Source organism: Ascaphus truei (genome assembly GCF_040206685.1).
Source record: "Ascaphus truei isolate aAscTru1 chromosome 8 unlocalized genomic scaffold, aAscTru1.hap1 SUPER_8_unloc_1, whole genome shotgun sequence".
NCBI lineage: Eukaryota > Metazoa > Chordata > Amphibia > Anura > Ascaphidae > Ascaphus > Ascaphus truei.
Window position 1 is genome coordinate 341164 of NW_027453835.1, and position 6000 is coordinate 347163.

A 6000-nucleotide genomic window follows, 5' to 3' on the forward strand; every position below is an offset into this window, starting at 1 on the left:
CACTAGCAGGGAGGGGGGGGGCTGCACTAGCAGGGAGGGGGGGGGCTGCACTAGCAGGGAGGGGGGGGCTGCACTAGCAGGGAGGGGGGGGGCTGCACTAGCAGGGAGGGGGGGGGGCTGCACTAGCAGGGAGGGGGGGGCTGCACTAGCAGGGAGGGGGGGGGCTGCACTAGCAGGGAGGGGGGGGGCTGCACTAGAAGGGGTGGGGGGGCTGCACTAGCAGGGAGGGGGGGGGCTGCACTAGCAGGGAGGGGGGGCTGCACTAGCAGGGAGGGGGGGGGCTGCACTAGCAGGGAGGGGGGGGGCTGCACTAGCAGGGGTGGGGGGGCTGCACTAGCAGGGAGGGGGGGGGCTGCACTAGCAGGGAGGGGGGGGGGCTGCACTAGCAGCGAGGGGGGGGGCTGCACTAGCAGGGAGGGGGGGGGCTGCACTAGCAGGGAGGGGGGGGGAGCTGCACTAGCAGGGAGGGGGGGGCTGCACTAGCAGGGAGGGGGGGGGACTGCACTAGCAGGGAGGGGGGGGCTGCACTAGCAGGGAGGGGGGGGGGCTGCACTAGCAGGGAGGGGGGGCTGCACTAGCAGGGAGGGGGGGGGCTGCACTAGCAGGGAGGGGGGGGGCTGCTCTAGCAGGGAGGGGGGGGCTGCACTAGCAGGGGTGGGGGGGCTGCACTAGCAGGGAGGGGGGGGGGCTGCACTAGCAGGGAGGGGGGGGGCTGCACTAGCAGGGAGGGGGGGCTGCACTAGCAGGGAGGGGGGGGGCTGCACTAGCAGGGGTGGGGGGCTGCACTAGCAGGGGTGGGGGGGCTGCACTAGCAGGGAGGGGGGGGGCTGCACTAGCAGGGAGGGGGGGGGCTGCACTAGCAGGGAGGGGGGGAGCTGCACTAGCAGGGAGGGGGTGGGGCTGCCCTAGCAGGGAGGGGGTGGGGCTGCCCTAGCAGGGAGGGGGCGGGGCTGCACTAGCAGGGAGGGGGGGGGCTGCACTAGCAGGGAGGGGGGGGGGGCTGCACTAGCAGGGAGGGGGGGGGGGCTGCACTAGCAGGGAGGGGGGGGGGCTGCACTAGCAGGGAGGGGGGGGGGGCTGCACTAGCAGGGAGGGGGGGGGGGGCTGCACTAGCAGGGAGGGGGTGGGGCTGCCCTAGCAGGGAGGGGGGGGGGCTGCACTAGCAGGGAGGGGGGGGGGCTGCACTAGCAGGGAGGGGGGGGGGGGCTGCACTAGCAGGGAGGGGGGGGGGGCTGCACTAGCAGGGAGGGGGGGGGGCTGCACTAGCAGGGAGGGGGGGGGGGCTGCACTAGCAGGGAGGGGGGGGGGCTGCACTAGCAGGGAGGGGGGGTCTGCTCTAGCAGGGAGGGGGTGGGGCTGCTCTAGCAGGGAGGGGGCGGGGCTGCACTAGTAGGGAGGGGGTGGGGCTGCCCTAGCAGGGAGGGGGGGCTGCTCTAGCAGGGAGGGGGTGGGGCTGCTCTAGCAGGGAGGGGGTGGGGCTGCTCTAGCAGGGAGGGGGTGGGGCTGCCCTAGCAGGGAGGGGGTGGGGCTGCCCTAGCAGGGAGGGGGTGGGGCTGCCCTAGCAGGGAGGGGGCGGGGCTGCACTAGCAGGGAGGGGGCGGGGCTGCACTAGCAGGGAGGGGGCGGGGCTGCACTAGCAGGGAGGGGGGGCTGCACTAGCAGGGAGGGGGGGGGCTGCACTAGCAGGAGGGGGGGGGGCTGCACTAGCAGGGAGGGGGGGGGGCTGCACTAGCAGGGAGGGGGGGGCTGCACTAGCAGGGGGGGGCTGCACTAGCAGGGAGGGGGGGGGCTGCACTAGCAGGGGGGGGGCTGCACTAGCAGGGGGGGGGCTGCACTAGCAGGGAGGGGGCGGGGCTGCTCTAGCAGGGAGGGGGGGCTGCACTAGCAGGGAGGGGGGGGGCTGCACTAGCAGGGAGGGGGGGGGCTGCACTAGCAGGGAGGGGGGGGAGCTGCACTAGCAGGGAGGGGGGGGCTGCACTAGCAGGGAGGGGGGGGGCTGCACTAGCAGGGAGGGGGGGGGGCTGCACTAGCAGGGAGGGGGGGGCTGCACTAGCAGGGAGGGGGGGGCTGCACTAGCAGGGAGGGGGGGCTGCACTAGCAGGGAGGGGGGGCTGCACTAGCAGGGAGGGGGGGGCTGCACTAGCAGGGAGGGGGGGGGCTGCACTAGCAGGGAGGGGGGGGCTGCACTAGCAGGGAGGGGGGGTCTGCTCTAGCAGGGAGGGGGTGGGGCTGCTCTAGCAGGGAGGGGGCGGGGCTGCACTAGCAGGGAGGGGGTGGGGCTGCCCTAGCAGGGAGGGGGGGGCTGCTCTAGCAGGGAGGGGGTGGGGCTTCTCTAGCAGGGAGGGGGTGGGGCTGCTCTAGCAGGGAGGGGGCGGGGCTGCACTAGCAGGGAGGGGGCGGGGCTGCACTAGCAGGGAGGGGGGGGTCTGCTCTAGCAGGGAGGGGGTGGGGCTGCTCTAGCAGGGAGGGGGTGGGGCTGCTCTAGCAGGGAGGGGGCGGGGCTGCACTAGCAGGGAGGGGGGGGGGCTGCACTAGCAGGGAGGGGGGGTCTGCTCTAGCAGGGAGGGGGTGGGGCTGCTCTAGCAGGGAGGGGGCGGGGCTGCACTAGCAGGGAGGGGGCGGGGCTGCACTAGTAGGGAGGGGGTGGGGCTGCCCTAGCAGGGAGGGGGTGGGGCTGCCCTAGCAGGGAGGGGGCGGGGCTGCACTAGCAGGGAGGGGGCGGGGCTGCACTAGCAGGGAGGGGGGGGCTGCACTAGCAGGGAGGGGGGGGGGCTGCACTAGCAGGGGGGGGGCTGCACTAGCAGGGAGGGGGGGGCTGCACTAGCAGGGAGGGGGGGGGCTGCACTAGCAGGGGGGGGGCTGCACTAGCAGGGAGGGGGGGGCTGCACTAGCAGGGGGGGGGCTGCACTAGCAGGGGGGGCTGCACTAGCAGGGAGGGGGCGGGGCTGCTCTAGCAGGGAGGGGGGGGCTGCACTAGCAGGGAGGGGGGGGGCTGCACTAGCAGGGGGGGCTGCACTAGCAGGGAGGGGGCGGGGCTGCTCTAGCAGGGAGGGGGGGCTGCACTAGCAGGGAGGGGGGGGCTGCACTAGCAGGGAGGGGGGGGGCTGCACTAGCAGGGAGGGGGGGGGGCTGCACTAGCAGGGAGGGGGGGGAGCTGCACTAGCAGGGAGGGGGGGGCTGCACTAGCAGGGAGGGGGGGCTGCACTAGCAGGGAGGGGGGGGGGCTGCACTAGCAGGGAGGGGGGGGGGCTGCACTAGCAGGGAGGGGGGGGCTGCACTAGCAGGGAGGGGGGGGCTGCACTAGCAGGGAGGGGGGGCTGCACTAGCAGGGAGGGGGGGCTGCACTAGCAGGGAGGGGGGGGCTGCACTAGCAGGGAGGGGGGGGCTGCACTAGCAGGGGTGGGGGGGCTGCACTAGCAGGGAGGGGGGGGGCTGCACTAGCAGGGAGGGGGGGGGCTGCACTAGCAGGGAGGGGGGGGGCTGCACTAGCAGGGAGGGGGGGGCTGCACTAGCAGGGAGGGGGGGGCTGCACTAGCAGGGAGGGGGGGCTGCACTAGCAGGGAGGGGGGCTGCACTAGCAGGGAGGGGGGGGCTGCACTAGCAGGGAGGGGGGGGGCTGCACTAGCAGGGAGGGGGGGGCTGCACTAGCAGGGAGGGGGGGTCTGCTCTAGCAGGGAGGGGGTGGGGCTGCTCTAGCAGGGAGGGGGCGGGGCTGCACTAGTAGGGAGGGGGTGGGGCTGCCCTAGCAGGGAGGGGGGGCTGCTCTAGCAGGGAGGGGGTGGGGCTTCTCTAGCAGGGAGGGGGTGGGGCTGCTCTAGCAGGGAGGGGGCGGGGCTGCACTAGCAGGGAGGGGGCGGGGCTGCACTAGCAGGGAGGGGGCGGGGCTGCACTAGCAGGGAGGGGGCGGGGCTGCACTAGCAGCGAGGGGGGGGCTGCACTAGCAGGGAGGGGGGGGGCTGCACTAGCAGGGAGGGGGGGGGGCTGCACTAGCAGGGAGGGGGGGGGGCTGCACTAGCAGGGAGGGGGGGGGGCTGCACTAGCAGGGAGGGGGGGGGCTGCACTAGCAGGGAGGGGGGGGGCTGCACTAGCAGGGAGGGGGCGGGGCTGCTCTAGCAGGGAGGGGGGGGGCTGCACTAGCAGGGAGGGGGGGGCTGCACTAGCAGGGGGGGGGGCTGCACTAGCAGGGATGGGGGGGGGCTGCACTAGCAGGGAGGGGGGGGGGCTGCACTAGCAGGGAGGGGGGGGGGCTGCTCTAGCAGGGAGGGGGCGGGGCTGCACTAGCAGGGAGGGGGTGGGGCTGCCCTAGCAGGGAGGGGGCGGGGCTGCTCTAGCAGGGAGGGGGCGGGGCTGCACTAGTAGGGAGGGGGTGGGGCTGCCCTAGCAGGGAGGGGGGGCTGCTCTAGCAGGGAGGGGGTGGGGCTGCTCTAGCAGGGAGGGGGTGGGGCTGCCCTAGCAGAGAGGGGGTGGGGCTGCCCTAGCAGGGAGGGGGTGGGGCTGCCCTAGCAGGGAGGGGGCGGGGCTGCACTAGCAGGGAGGGGGCGGGGCTGCACTAGCAGGGAGGGGACGGGGCTGCACTAGCAGGGAGGGGGGGCAGCACTAGCAGGGAGGGGGGGGGCTGCACTAGCAGGGGGGGGGGGCTGCACTAGCAGGGGGGGGGGGGCTGCACTAGCAGGGAGGGGGGGGGCTGCACTAGCAGGGAGGGGGGGGGGCTGCACTAGCAGGGAGGGGGGGGGGCTGCACTAGCAGGGAGGGGCGGGGCTGCTCTAGCAGGGAGGGGGGGGCTGCACTAGCAGGGAGGGGGGGGCTGCACTAGCAGGGAGGGGGGGGCTGCACTAGCAGGGAGGGGGGGGGCTGCACTAGCAGGGAGGGGGGGGGCTGCACTAGCAGGGAGGGGGGGGGCTGCACTAGCAGGGAGGGGGGGAGCTGCACTAGCAGGGAGGGGGGAGCTGCACTAGCAGGGAGGGGGGGGGCTGCACTAGCAGGGAGGGGGGGGGCTGCACTAGCAGGGAGGGGGGGGGCTGCACTAGCAGGGAGGGGGGGGCTGCACTAGCAGGGAGGGGGGGGCTGCACTAGCAGGGAGGGGGGGGGGCTGCACTAGCAGGGAGGGGGGGCTGCACTAGCAGGGAGGGGGGGGCTGCACTAGCAGGGAGGGGGGGGCTGCACTAGAAGGGGTGGGGGGCTGCACTAGCAGGGAGGGGGGGGGGCTGCACTAGCAGGGAGGGGGGGCTGCACTAGCAGGGAGGGGGGGGCTGCACTAGCAGGGAGGGGGGGGCTGCACTAGCAGGGGTGGGGGGGCTGCACTAGCAGGGAGGGGGGGGGCTGCACTAGCAGGGAGGGGGGGGGGCTGCACTAGCAGCGAGGGGGGGGGCTGCACTAGCAGGGAGGGGGGGGCTGCACTAGCAGGGAGGGGGGGGAGCTGCACTAGCAGGGAGGGGGGGGCTGCACTAGCAGGGAGGGGGGGGACTGCACTAGCAGGAGGGGGGGGCTGCACTAGCAGGGAGGGGGGGGGCTGCACTAGCAGGGAGGGGGGGCTGCACTAGCAGGGAGGGGGGGGGGGCTGCACTAGCAGGAGGGGGGGGGCTGCACTAGCAGGGAGGGGGGGGCTGCACTAGCAGGGGTGGGGGGGGCTGCACTAGCAGGGAGGGGGGGGGGGCTGCACTAGCAGGGAGGGGGGGCTGCACTAGCAGGGAGGGGGGGGCTGCACTAGCAGGGGTGGGGGGGCTGCACTAGCAGGGGTGGGGGGGGCTGCACTAGCAGGGAGGGGGGGGGCTGCACTAGCAGGGAGGGGGGGGGGCTGCACTAGCAGGGAGGGGGGGGAGCTGCACTAGCAGGGAGGGGGTGGGGCTGCCCTAGCAGGGAGGGGGTGGGGCTGCCCTAGCAGGGAGGGGGCGGGGCTGCACTAGCAGGGAGGGGGGGGGGCTGCACTAGCAGGAGGGGGGGGGGCTGCACTAGCAGGGAGGGGGGGGGGCTGCACTAGCAGGGAGGGGGTGGGGCTGCCCT

General features: G+C 74.4%; 1 protein-coding gene across 1 annotated transcript in view; it reads left to right on the top strand.

Moving 5' to 3' along the window:
- SERPING1 (serpin family G member 1) overlaps positions 1 to 6000 on the top strand; it is a 130053-nt gene that overhangs the window by 21602 nt on the left and 102451 nt on the right.